The sequence below is a fragment of the Halichoerus grypus genome, chromosome 10 (genome assembly GCF_964656455.1).
Source record: "Halichoerus grypus chromosome 10, mHalGry1.hap1.1, whole genome shotgun sequence".
In the NCBI taxonomy this organism is placed as follows: domain Eukaryota; kingdom Metazoa; phylum Chordata; class Mammalia; order Carnivora; family Phocidae; genus Halichoerus; species Halichoerus grypus.
In genome coordinates this window covers 56,975,651-56,990,644 of record NC_135721.1, presented here as the reverse complement: position 1 = coordinate 56,990,644, position 14,994 = coordinate 56,975,651, and the positions used below count along the sequence as shown (strand labels likewise).

At 36.0% G+C, this 14,994-nt stretch overlaps 1 protein-coding gene across 16 annotated transcripts in view; it reads right to left on the bottom strand.

The window, feature by feature from the left end:
• WDPCP (WD repeat containing planar cell polarity effector) overlaps window positions 1-14,994 on the bottom strand; it is a 445,572-nt gene that overhangs the window by 375,666 nt on the left and 54,912 nt on the right. The window contains exon 3 of one of the 16 annotated variants that reach the window (XM_078056482.1): window positions 12,052-12,113. The exons of the other annotated variants lie outside the window; for them this stretch is intronic. The gene's annotated coding sequence lies outside the window, so the exon portion shown is untranslated. The remainder of the gene's footprint in view (window positions 1-12,051; window positions 12,114-14,994) is intronic. 16 annotated transcript variants of the gene reach the window in all.

Here is a 14,994-nt window from a genome sequence, read left to right as displayed (position 1 = left end):
CACACTTAAAAATCTAGAACGTGTTTCAAAGCCAAAATTAACAGAGACAAATGAGAATGGTGGATGGCCTCTTCATAGTCAAAGGCAATGACATACCTTCTCTTATCTTCTACTTCTTTGGCTTCCTGAGGGTAACAGGGTAGGCTCTTGTTCCTGTTCTCCACCCAGAATCACATTTTAAAGACTATTTTAACTGTGTATAAGAAAGACATACTACTGGGCAGCCTGGGTGGTGCCATTGGTTAAGCATCTCACTCCTGTTTTCTGCTCAGGCCCTGATCTCAGGGTCTTGAGGTCAAGCCCCATGTTGGGCTCTGTGCTCAACATGGAGTCTGCTTTAGACTCTCCCTCTCCCTCTGCCCTCTCCACCCCGGGTTTCTCTCCCACTCTCTCTCTCAAATAAACAAATAAATCCTTTAAAAAAAAAAAAAGACATTCTACTACATTTATACTACTATAATTATTTCCTCAGTAAATATTAGATTTTTTGGAATTAATGTTTCTATTATATTGTTGAGCAACAACTTCTTTAAATGTGCATCCATGAATGATGAAATGTCAGTTATATTAAATTTACAATATTAACCTCACACTTACTTAATAATACACATGATGATAAGTCATCTTTACTGCTCTACATGGTAATCAAACATAAATGATAAACTCTTCACATGAATTACTGTAATCAACATTGCCTCTATATAGTTAAAACCAAACATTTCTAAGGTAAATTGGAGGGAGAGAAAGGGAAACCCAGGTGGAACAGAAAAATACTCTAAGGCCCTACCAAAGACATTAGATCTACTATTTATACTTGGAGAGACAAACCTATTCCTTTTCTAGCAGCAGGGTGCCACGGTTGTAGATTACAGAATTCCCTGGCTGGTAAGTATACCAGTCCTCCAACTTGCCAACCTCCAGTGTTGAAAGCCAGGAGAGAGCCAAATACACTTTGGCTTAGAATAGTAGCTAGTGTTAAAGTGTGTTAAAATGTGTGTGCGTGTGCCTGTGTGTGTGTGTGTGTGTGAGAGAGAGAGAGAGAGAGAGAGAGAGAGAGAGGGAGAGAGATGGGTGGTGGGGGGATGGGAAGGGAGAGGGAGACACAGACATGAAAATGGAGGGCTTCAATCCAAAATGAAAACTAGTCTAGGTTCCCCACTTAAACAGCTTAAGTATGCAATCAAATCTTAGGATAGTGTCTATTTCCCTTTGTTCTCCAGCACCAGGCCTCTATCACCATTCATTTTCTTATCTCTTAAATCCACTCTGCGATAATCTACCCTTTCTTTTGTCTTTGGACATTTCATTTTTCATTTTCCCTAGCTGAAGGGCATGACCTATATAGTTTATCTGTCTAAAGCTAAACATAGAAATGATCCAAGAAATATTCTTGGCCACAATATCAAACAGAGCTCAGATCTACCTGAAAACATTTGTTTATGGATTACCTCATAATCTCTAAAGACTGAAAGTACATAAAAATATGACACCTCCATGGCAAAAAAATGGGACACTGGTCTGCAGAGGTTTGCTCTTCTAGCTCCTCTAATTGCTTCTGACATATTCATTAGACTACTATTACTTGTCATGAGAACTGGGCTCTACGGTAATATGAGGGGTACTGTGAAATGTGGGTATGGTTCAACAACTTTTTCTAACTTCTATAAAACTTACTAAAAACTTTCCCTTTGCTATACTGGTCCAGAGATCCCATGATCCTAGAGGCCAACTCATAATAAAGTCTCCTAAGATTCTGAAAGCCATGGCTTTGAAGATCCTGAGCCTAACCTAGAATCCCACAGCACCATAACCACTAAAATGTTGTGGGATACATGTTCAGCAAAGCAGAAAGATTAGAAAGGATGCTTGTGAGAGGTTTAGCCTATAATTAGGTTAGCAAAAAGATGAGGGTGATATTTATTCCCATTCCTCCTGCACAATAAATGAAAGCGGTGAATGCTAATATATATATATTTATGCATATATGTAAATACATATATTTATGCATATATATATTTATGCATATTTATAAATATATATATATTTATGCTTAAGCTATGTGGTAATAGATAACTCAGAACCTTAAACATGAACTCAGAGAAAAAGAGTAATGTGGCTTTTAAATTCAAAGGAAGGCAGAATGTAGGCCTGTCCAAGGTAGGGAATCTAATAGACAACCATTCCCACTGTAAAGCTTGAACCCTGAGGTACTACATTCTCAATGTAAAAACAAAACAGAAGTAAACCCACCCAAACCCTCTTACCCCTAGAAGACTTCAAAGAAAGTTACCTTGGGACTAAAAGTTACCAAAGGATCCTGCTCCTGAGAACTACAGCCTGAAGGCCATGACATAGAAATACAGTCCAAATTCTCTTGACCTGGGTATCCAAAGCATTTTAAGTTTTGAATTTAGCCCAAAGTGGTCCCAGACCGGTAAGTGATTTCTATGGCAGAAGCAAACATAATTCCTCTTGAAGGAATGAATACACACTTTCATTCCAGACCTCAAAGACTTCCCAAAATCAATTTTTCAAATAAAGAATGACAATACATCATGAACAAGAATCAGCAAAGGCAACAGAAAGCAGAAACAAACTCAAAGAAATATGCTGGAATTAGTAGGTACAGGTTATAAAATTATCCTTACTATATTTAAAGAAATAAAAACCCAAGTTGAAAATACTGCAGAGAATAGTAAACTATTTTTTTAAAGACAAATTTTAGAGAAAAATAAAACTCGAAGAAATAAAAAAACATAATTATTGAAATTTAAAACTCAATGGAAAAAATTAACAGCAGAATAAAGAGCTGGAGGGGTGCCTGGGTGGTTCAGTTGGTTAAGAGACTGACTCTTGATTCCGACTCAGGTCATGATCTCGGGGTTCTGGAATCAAGCCCCATTTAGTTTCAGGCTCTGTGCTCAGCATGGAGTCTGCCTGTCTCTCTCCCTCTGTTCCTCTTCCTGTGCCCACTCTCTCTCTCTAAATAAAGTCTTAAAAAAAAAAAAAAAACTTAGAGTACAAAGTGAGAAATTATTTAGTATGTCTGATTATTGCTCAAAAACAACAGGAGCGACCAGGGCAGAAGCAAAATTTGAAGGAATACAAAGAAATTTCTCACGCTGATGAAATACAATAATCTACAGATTCAAAAAGCTCAACAAATCCAAAGGTGAATTTAAAAGGAAATAAAAATTCATGCACAGAAGCATCACAGTGAAACTGCAGAAGGCCAAAGACAAAGCCAAGATCTTAAAAGCAGTTAGACAGACTGACTTAAAATAAGCAACAATTAGACTGACAGCTGACTTTAATAAGCCACAAGAGAAACCATGTGCTGAAAGAAACTAAACTGTGATCCTAGAAATTTAAACTCAGTAATAATATCTTTCAAAAATGGGGGCAAAATAAAGACATTTTCACACAGACAAACAAAACCTGAAAGTCTGGTACCAGCAACCTTTGAGAATGACAATTCTATGAATATACTTTAGGCAGAAGGAAAGTAATCCTACTAGATGGGGATCTGAGATGCAAAAAGGAAAAAAGAAAAGTGAGAAACTCAAGTATGAAACCCTGTATTAAACCTGTAACAATAATTTCTTTTGAGATTTCAAAAAAAAAATTGAAATATAAATCAGCAATAACATATAAGTCAGCAGGCAGACAAAAGTAATTAAAAAGATCTAAAGTTGGGGTTGCCTGGGTGGCCCAGTTGGTTGAGCGTCCAACTCTTAATCTCAGCTCAGGTCTTGATATCAGGGTCACGAGTTCAGGCCCCGAGTTGGGCTCCACACTGGGCATGGAGCCTACTTAAAAAAAAAAAAAAAAAAAGCCTAAGATTGTTATATTATCTGAGAAGAAAATAGAGGCATTAGTTGGCCTTCGATCTTGAAAAGTATGATACGTGTAATTTTTAGGATACCCACTAAAAGAAATGAGTATATAACTTCTAAACTAGTAGAAGGGGAATATGAAATGATTTTTAAAAATCAACCCAACAGGGATGCCTGGGTGGCGCAGTCGGTTAAGCATCTGCCTTTGGCTCAGGTCACGATCCCAGGGTCCTGGGATCAAGTCCCGCATCAGGCTCCTTGCTCAGAGGGGAGCCTGCTTCTCCCTCTGCCTGCCGCTCCCCCATGCTTGTACTCTCTCTCTCTCTGACAAATAAATCTTTAAAAAAAAAATCAACCCAACAACCATAACACACACCTATTAGAATGGTGAAAATCCAAAACACTGACAACACGAAATATAAGAATGTGAAGCAATAAGAACTCTCAATCATTGCTGGTTGGAATGAAGCTACACTGGAAGAAAGTTTAGCCGTTTCTTACAAAACAAAATATACCCTTACAATATGATCCAGCAATCACATTCCTTGGTATTTTATGCAAAAGAAATGAAAACCCTTGCCCACACAAAAACCTGTACACAGATGTTTATAGCAGCTTTATTCAATATTGCCAAAACTTAGAAGGAACCAAGATGTCCTTCAGTAAATGAATGGATAAACTGTGGTACACCCAGACAATGGAATATTACTCAGTACTATAAGGAACTGAGCTATCAACACATGAGAAGACATAAAGAAACCTTAGATGCATAATATTAAACAAAAGAAGCCAATCTGAAAAGGCTGAATCACTGTATGATTCCAATTATATGGCATTCTTTACTATAGAGACAGTAAAAAAGATCAGAGGTGTCAGGGGTTGGGGGAAGGGAGGGATGAATAGTGCACAGAAGATTTTTAGGGCAGTGAAACAGTTCTGCATCATACTATAATAGTAGATAAGTTCATTATACATTTGTCAAAACTCAGAGAATGTACAACACCACAAGTGATCCTAATGTAAACTACAGACTCTGGGTAGTGATGTGTCAATGTAGGTTCAACTGCAACCAATGTACCATTCTGGTCTGGGAAGCTATATGTCTCTGTGTGGGTGGTGAGGAGCAGTGGGTATATGGGAACTTTCTGCACTTTCTACTCAATTTTGCTACAAACCTAAAACTGCTCCAAAAACTATTTTTAAAAAAATCAATCAATGCAAAAGAAGGCAAAAGAGGAAAGAAAAAGAAACATAAAATATGAAAGACAAGAATCACAAAATAAGACAGTAACTATGAACCTAAAAATATAAGTAATTACATCAATTGTAAATGGATTAATGGCTCTAGCTAAAAGAGATTATCAGACTGGATAAAACAGAAAAACCAAAAACAAACAAATGACATTTAAAAGAGATATATCTAAATATAAGGATACATAAAAATTCAACCTAAAAAGGAAAAATGATTTACCATGAAAAGACTAACCAAACAATGGCTGGTACAGTAACATTAACATTAAGCACACAAAGAAAGTAAGACTTTAAGATAAAAGGCATTACTAGAAATGAAGAGGGTCAATTCATAATACTACAGGTTCAGTTCACCATGAAAAAAATTTATAATGAGTATGCATCTGATAACACAACTCCAAAATATATAAAACAAAAATTAATAGAATTAAAAGGACAAATAAATCTATTTTCTAATTGAATAATCAGAAAAAAACTGGACTACAGAGGATTAAAAACTACCATAAACAAACTTGTCTCAATGGACATACAGAGACCACTATATTCAAAGGCTAAGGAATATACACTCTTTTCAAACTCAGTTTGGAATTAAAAAACCAAATGGAACAAAACAAGTCTTCACAAATATTAAAGGATTTAGATCCTATAGAACACATTCTCTGATTAAGCTAGAAATCAACAACAAAAATGGAATTAAAAGAAATCTCCATGTGTTAGAAATCAAGAAACATACTTTTGTATAACCACGAGTTAAGGATAAAAATCAATAGGAAAAAAGTATTTTGAAATAAACATGGATGACCCTGAAGGACATTATGCTAAGTGAAATAAGCCAGACACAGAAAGGCAAGTATTACATGACCTCACTTTTATGTGGAATCTAAAAAAAGTCAAATTCAGAAAGTAGAATGGTAGTTAACAAAGATTGGGAGGTAGGGGAAAAGAAGAGGTATTATCAAAAGATATAATCTTTGAGTTTAAAATGTTAAGTTCTGGAGACCTAATGTACTGCATGCTGACCATAGTTAATAATAAGGTATTGTATACTTGAAATCTGCTAAAAGAGTAGATCTCAAGTGTCTTCACCCCACACACACAAAACAACAACTATGGGAGGTGATGGACATATCAACTAATTTAATTGTAGTAATAATTTCACAATGTACACATATATCAAAACATCATACTGTATATCTTAAATGTACACAAGTTTTATCTGTCAAAAATAAGTTAATAATAAGCTTTTAAAAGAGCTACAAAAGAAATTCAAAGTAATTAGAAGGATACAGCAAAAATAGCAGAAATTAATAAATTCAGAAACAGAATCAACAAAGTAATAGAAACTGGAAAAAAATTACTAGATTATCATAAAAGATGTTTCAAAATTATTCCCATAAACAGTTAAGGATTAGAAAGACATAAGGACACTCCCAAATGAATGCTAGTCTACCCAAGATTCTGATTTGTAGTTCCAAATGGTAAGGAAGGAAGATCTGAAATATGGCAGTTAATTAAGCAGGAACGATGTTCTCTCCCAGTTTTTCCTTTCCTTTCCTGTCTCCCACTGTTCCCCTCCATGCCAGACCTTTCTGCAGTACCCTATGAATATCCTCTAAATCTGTCCTTAACATCCTCAAATGCACTGGAAGTTATGCTGTCTCTCCTCCCCCTACTATAACTCCTGAAATGAGAACTCCTGAATATAATGTTACTTATCAAGGACCAAAATTGAAGCCCTTATCTTCACCAAGCAAACTTGCCCATCTTTTTGTGGTTCCAGTTTTAGTGAATGTTCACTGATTTGCTCAAGGAAAAAACTTACAGATTGTTCTTTACTCTTTCTCCCTTGCTGTTTACATCCAATCAGTATCTACTAAACTCTACTTTATAAATGACTTTCAAATTGATCTGAATCTCTTCTCTAAAATAGCATCATTTATTCTAAGATTTCAAAAACAAGACTCTAAAATTCATGATTTCTTATAAACAATACAAATTTTTCCTACTTGCATAAGAAAAACTAGGTTAGCTTTCGTTTATTTATCCATCCATACTGAACTATGTTTAAATGAAGAGGAGAAATAACAACCTAATATCCCAGATATACAAAGAACTATAAGAGAATATTATGAAAAATTATTTGCCAACAAATTGGACAACCTAGAAGAAATGGATACATTCCCAGAAACACATAAGCCTCCCAAAACTGCATCAGTGAAGAAGAAAATTTGAACAGACCATTAGTAGCAATGAAACTGAATCAGTGACCAAAAAACTCCCAACAAACAAAAGTCCAGGACCAGATGGATTCACAGGTAAATTTTACCAAACATTTATAGAAGAGTTAATACCTATTGTTCTCAAACTATTCCAAAAAACAGAAGAGGAAGGAAAGCTTCCAAATTCATTCTATGAGACCAGCATTACCCTGATACCAAAATCACATAAAGATACTACAAAAAAAGAAAACTACAGGCCAATATCTCTGATTAACATAGATGCAAAAATCCTCAACAAACTATTGGCAAACCGAATCCAATGATACATTAAAAAAATCATTCACCACAATCAAGCAGGGTTATTCCAGAGATGCAAAGGCGGTTCAATATTCACAAGTCAATCAATGTGATATATCACATTAACAAGAGGAAGGATAAAAACCATATGGTCATTTTAACTATGCTTAGTGTCTCCTGTATTTAAAAAAGGAGAACAAAACAAAAACCCCTATACTTCTATTTCCTTCTACTCCCAACTGAATTATTTCAATTAATTCATTCACCCAAGATTTCTTGAACACTTGACATATTCCAGCCACTGTGCTAAGAAATGAAAAAACAGACTCTCTGTGCTAAACAATTATCCAGATTGCTATACAAGCCCCTTATTTAAAAATATTGTATAGCGGGGCGCCTGGGTGGCTCAGTTGGTTAAGCGACTGCCTTCGGCTCAGGTCATGATCCCAGGATCCTGGGATCGAGCCCCACGTCGGGCTCCCCGCTCGGCGGGAAGCCTGCTTCTCCCTCTCCCACTCCCCCTGCTTGTGTTCCCTCTCTCGCTGTCTCTCTCTGTGTCAAATAAATAAATAAAATCTTAAAAAAAAAAAAAATATTGTATAGCATAGGAAAAATAAAGCCAGTAGATCTCATTCTACCAAAAAGAGGGCTCTGGGATATCAGATCAAGGGTGTCCTTAATAACTGCAGGTGAAAGTGCAACATGTGATCATACAATAAAATATTTTCATAGGTGAGAAAAAAGATAGCTAAGTAGAATTCACACTGCCCCATGACTTGCACCCTAGCCCTGTGGGATGCAGAGGCTTAAACCATAGAACCAAACTTTTTAGGGTAACACATGAAATCAGATTCCTTGGAGTACCGCCACTGCCAGCTTTATCAGGACTGCCACCTGTGAACCCTCAAACCCTAATCTGCCAGACATTTCATGTTTTCCACTGAGAGGTTTTTAGACTTCAGAAATACCTGGTTCTAAAGGCTATGAGTTCATATTCCAATTGTCTTCCATTTCAGAAGGGCCCTGTTCAAATAAAGACCCAACTACACCTCAGCCAGTCAACCCAAACAATCAAGTGAGATAGATAAAGGAATTTGTGGTGCCACACCTAGGGTGCAATTGAGCAACCATCCGTTCCTCAAAGAGTTCTAATAACTAGGGTGATTTTCAAGTGAGGATGTAGGCAGGGATTCAGATTCACCCAAGGGGCTTTGTCAAACTACACCCTAAAGATTATGATATGAAATATGCTTTGGGGTACCTGGGTGATGCAGTTGGTTAAGCATCAGCTCTTGGTTTCGGCTCAGGTCGTGATCTCAGGGTAGTGAGATCGAGCCCCCCATTGGGCTCTGCACTCAGCGTGGAATCAGCTTGAGTTTCTCTCTCCCTCTCCCTCTGCTCCTCCCCCCATGTTCGCTCACTCTCTCGCACTCTCTCTCAAATCTTTTTTTTTTTAAATAAGCATTTACTTTCAAACCCAGCAATCCTTCTAAGAATGTCAAAAATAAAAAATGTCAAAAATACAAAATGCCCAATGCAATTCACTGCAACATCATTTATAATAGCAAAGTAACAGAAGCAACTCAAATATCCATCAAAAGGGAAATGGATGAATAAACCATGGTATATCCACACAGTGGAGTTCTATGCAGCTTTAAAAAGGAATATAAGGTAGAATCTCTATATACTCCTACAGTTTGATATCCAGGATATACTGATTAGTGAAAAAAGCACAGAATGTATGGTATCCTGCTTTTTATCTACTAAAGAGATACACAAATGCTTATTTTTTTTAAATGGAAGGATAAACCAAAAAGTAAAAAAAAAAAAAAGGTTACCTAGAGAGTAAGAGAGAGACGCCAAGGTGAAGTAGAAAAGAATGAAGTTAGATTTCTCTACATGTACCTCGTTTTATTTTGATTTGGGAACCATGTGATGGTTTACAAAACTATAAAATGTAATTAAATAAAAGTGAAGGGGAGGGGCGCCTGGGTGGCTCAGTCGTTCGGCGTCTGCCTTCGGCTCAGGTCATGATCCCAGAGTCCTGGGATAGAGCCCCGCATTGGGCTCCCTGCTCCGCGGGAGGCCCCGCTTGTGTTCCTGCTCTCGCTATCTCTTCTCTGTCAAATGAATAAATAAAATCTTAAAAAAAAAAAAAAACCTTAAAAAAAAATGAAGTTCAAACAAAGAGGAGCATCTTGGGAAGATGGTGGAGTAGGAGGACCCTAAGCTCACCCCATCTAGAGATCACTCGCATCCATGTAAGTAAACCAGAGAGTGAACTGAAGGCTGGCAAAACAAACTCCACAACTAAATGTAGAGAACAAGCTATAGCTGAGCAGTTAGGAAGAGCAGAACTAGTGGTCAGGAACTGCCCACAGGAGGAGGGAGCTGTGGGAACAAAATAGAAACTAAAAAAAAACAATAGAACAGATCAGTGAAACTAGGATCTGGTTCTTCGAAAAGAGCAACAAAATCTATAAACCTTTAGCCGCACTCACCAAACAAAAGAGAGAGAGAATCCAAATAAATAAAATCAGAAATGAGAGGGGAGAAGTCACAACTGACACCACAGAAATACAAAAGATCATAAGAGAATATTATGAAAATTTATAGGCCAACAAATTGGACAATCTAGAAGAAATGGATAAATTCTGAAAAACATATAACTTCCCAAAACTGAATCAGGAAGAAAGAGAAAATTTGAACAGACTGATTACCAGCAATGTAATTGAATCAGTAATAAAAAAAAAAAAACTCCCAGTAGGGGCGCCTGGGTGGCTCAGCCGGTTAAGCGTCTGCCTTTGGCTCAGGTCCTGCTCTGCAGGAAGTCTGCTTCTCCCTCTCCCTCTGCCCCCACCCCTGCTTGTGCTCTCTCTCTCTCTCTCAAATAAATAAATAAAATTAACAACAACAACAACAAAAAAACTCCCAGCAAACAAAAAGTCTGGGGCCAGATAGCTTCACAGGTAAATTCTACCGAACATTTAAAGAAGAGTTAACACCTATATTTCTCAGACTATTCCAAAAAACAGAAGAGAAAGGAAAACCTCCTAATCCATTCTATGAAGCCAGTATTACCCTGATACTAAAACCAGATAAAGACACTACAAAAAAAGAAAATTACAGACCCGTATCTCTGATGAACATAGATGCAAAAATTCTCAACAAAATGTCAGTAAAACAAATCCAACAATATATTTAAAAAAATCATTCACCACGATCAAGTGGGATTTATCTCTGGGATGCAAGGGTGGTTCAATATTTGCCAGTCAATCAATGTGATATATCACATCAATAAAAAAGGGAATGAAAACCATATGATCATTTCATAGATGCAGAAAAAGCATCTGACAAAGTACAACATCCATTCATGATAAAAGCTCTCAACAAAGTAGGATTAGAGGGAACACACATCAACGTAATAAAGGCCATAAATGAAAAACCCATAGAAAACATCACACTCAATGGGGGAAAACAGAGAGTCTCCTCTAAGGTCAGGAACAAGACAGGGATGTCTACCCTTACCACTATTATTTAACATCGTACTAGAAGTCCTAGCCACAGTAATCAGACAAGAGGAAGGAATAAAAGGCATCCAAATTGGTAAGGGAGAAGTAAAACTTTCACTATTTGCAAATGATATGATACTATATATAGAAAACCCTAAACACTCCACCAAAAAACTACTAGAACTAATAAATGAATTTAGTAAGGTTGCAGGATACAAAATCAACATACAGAAACCTGTGGCATTCTTAGATACTAATAATGAATCAAAAGAAAGAGAATGTAGAGAAATAGGGTATTTACCCAAAAAAACCCAAAAAACACAAACTCAAAGGGATACATGCACCCTTACGTTTACTGCAGCATTATTTACAATAGTCAAATTATGGAAACAGCTGAAGCTGTCCATCAATAGATGAATGAATAAAGAAGATGTGGTGTGTGTGTGTGTGTGTGTGTGTGTGTATACACACACATATGTACGCATATGCAATGGAATATTATTCAGCCTTAAAAAAGAATGAAATCTTACCATTTGCAATAATATGGATGGAGCTAGAGTATTAATGCTAAGCAAAATAAGCAAGTCAGAGAAAGACAAATACCATGATTTCACTCATATGTGAAATTTAAGAAACAAAACAAATGAGCAAAGGGTAAAAAAAGAGACAGACAAACCTAGAAACGGGTTTTTAACTATAGAGAACAGATAGTTACCAGGAGATTGGTGGGGAGATGGGTGAAACAGGTGATGGGGATTAAAGGGTACATTTATCATGATAAGCACTGAGTAATGTACAGGATTGTTGAATCACTATATTGTACACCTGAAACTAATATAACACTGTATGTTAACTATACTGGAATTAAAAGAAAAAACTTAATTAAAAATTTTTAGATAAAATAACAGGTAAAAAAGAAATGAAGTTCAAACATACCAAAAATTACTTTAAGTGACTTTAAAACACAGCAATCTGCTATTCATCTCTAATGGAATATCCTAAGGGAGGGAGAAGGGAGAAATTCAAAATTACTGTTTTTGATAGTCATATTGATAGTAATGATAGTGTTATACTAAAATCCTATCTCTTTTAGATTAAGTTTAAGTAATTATGTTGATTTTCATTTAGAACCAAAATTTTCAGCATGAGAAAAGATACAATAAATAAAACCAAAGAAGTTAAAAACCCTGTCTTACTCAATTTGAGTCAGAATATCAGTAGGAACTCATGATGTATTTCTTCCCCCCCTAAAAATACATATTTCCTAGCTCTATCCACTAAGAAGGCTTAGAAAACAATAACCAATCCAATAATGTGCACTCCTGTCCAAATTGTGGCCTCTACATATATTTCCAAAAGGACCAAGGCTCCTTGGAGAAATGACAATTTCCAAGTCTAGAACAGGAAATCTTCAAGATGGGCCTCAAACATCTTGTCATACTTGAATACAAGGAAGCTCTCAAAGACTATGAGGATTGTGTCAAAATGATTCAGAAGCCAACTTGAAGGAATTAACACTTTGGAAAATAGTTGTGTTGGACATTATCTCCTAAAACTGAACATTCATATAGCATATGGCCTAGCATTTCTAACTTACAGGTATGCATTCCCCAAAACATGTACTAGAGATGTATAAGAATGTACCTGTCTTCAGAATACCAAAACCTGGAAACCCAAATGTCTATCACCAAGACAACAAATGAATAAACCATAGAATATTCAAACAGAATACCATACGGCAGTTAAAACAAATGAACCATAGTGACATGCAACAATATGAATGAACCTCAGCAATATAATATTAAGCTTTGGGTTGTTGCCAGAGTCACTGCTTCCCCCCTCCCTCACTGCCCCAATGGTAAGTTTACAGATGCCTATTAATTATTTTTGAAAGTAATAGTCAAAAGAGAAAAAAGAAGTTTCCCTGAAAGCTTTGGGCATTTTAAAAATCTGCCTGGTCAAAATACAACTAATATAATGGCAACAGATGTTGGCCACAGTGATCTTAGATAATAAAGCAATTAAGCCCCAAGTATATTAAAAGCAAAATGCTGGCATAATGTTTTGGTTTCCTAAAAGTAACTACACACATGTGAATTATCTGTTCAAATCAGATGCACCCAATTGAAAGGATAATGAATATTTTTTATAATCTAGATTTCTAGTTGCCCTTCTTTAACCTATCCCCAACATATTCTTTCTTTTTTAACTCTTCTTAACCTAGTGAACAACTAAGCATGAGTACCTTTTCACTTTCTTTAAAACAACACGTTAGGGGTGCCCGGGTGGCTCAGGTGGTTAAGCATCTGCCTTCCGCTCAGGTCATGATCTCAGGGTCCTGGGATCGAGCCCCCCCATCAGGCTCCCTGCTCAGCAGTGAGTCTGCTTCTCCCCCTCCCTTTCCCTCCCTCTGCTCTTCCCCACTGTTTGTACTCTCTCTCTAATAAATAAATAAAATCTTTTTAAAAAATTATATTCTATATTCTATTAAAAAGGTAAGTGCTATATTATATTCCCCCAAGGAAAATTGTAAAAATTTATTTCACTGGTATCACATTTAATATGTGAGTGTTCGGGCATTCTTAAACTGAACAGAATGTTAAGAGATAACACCCTTTATAAAAGATAAATTTTCTCTATTCATTCTCTTTTATGTTGTTTTTCCCAGTTATTCCAAGAGAAAAAAGTATACCTACTCCAATTCATTTTGAAAAATCATTTTAATTTTAAACAGATTCCAAAAAGTAATAATAGTATGCCAATTTTAAAGGATTTATAGGTAATAAGTGCCATTTTAGGTAATAAGTGCTTAAAGGATAACTGTGTACATTAAAAAGTAATTCAACTAAAAAGACAGCTAGGCACTGTCAGAAAGACTGGGAGGTACAAATGCCGTATCTCCTCTTTTGGAGTTTACAAATTAGTTGAGAAGACAAAAGGGTACAAACACAAATAAGAAAACAAAAATACAGAAGATTTAAAGATTAAATGTCAAAGAAAAGGCTTTAACAAACAAGCTGTAAGATGTCTTAATACAGAGAAATCACCATGGACCAAGAGGACTAGAAACAGCTTCCCAGAAGAAACAGATACCCACAATGTATTTTGACAGATGAACAGGAAACATTCAGAAAAAAACAGGTGAGAGGATCACATGTAATTAGAAGCAAAAAATTTTTTACAGGGTAAAATAAATACAAATGTGTCAAGATGATTTCTACAGGGTAGTAAAGTTAAGAAAGTAAGAAACATAGGTTACCACTGAACTACAGAAGAACACAAATGCCAACTAAGAGGTATAAAATGCAATTTGACCTGTGTAGGCCTAATGGCAGTGAAAGAAAAGCATGCAACGCACTTTCACTGATAACTGGGGTAAGCAATGAAATTTTTAAAGCTTTCAGTTTCTCTGCACACTACCAGAATGGGGTGGGAAGTGGGGAGGGATATAATGGATATAAAAAATAAGCTTGACTTAACTTTATTAGCTTTTCCCAAGTAACAACAAAATCACAAATGAATAATGTGAAGTATTCAACTGTTAAGTTCTATTTATGAAATATGATACTATTTTTTCTTTTGTTCTCTTTAAAGACTAAGAAGTTATGGAAAGTATTTCCCCATCTTGGTACATGTCAGAGCCAGTTATTTTGTAGCTTTGAAGTTCCTTCAAGGTCTGTCATCGGTTAAGGTCAAGAGATAAATGCCTGAGGTGTTTTGTCCTCTAGGATGCTATTTTTCCTTAATGCATCTGTTTAGAAATGATTTATGTACTTTGGAGGACAGGGTATTTTTTTAAGATAAAAAAAAAAATCCAAAGTCCCATGTCAACCTTGTTATATTCAAGGCATAACTGTCCATACATCTATTTTGTATAAT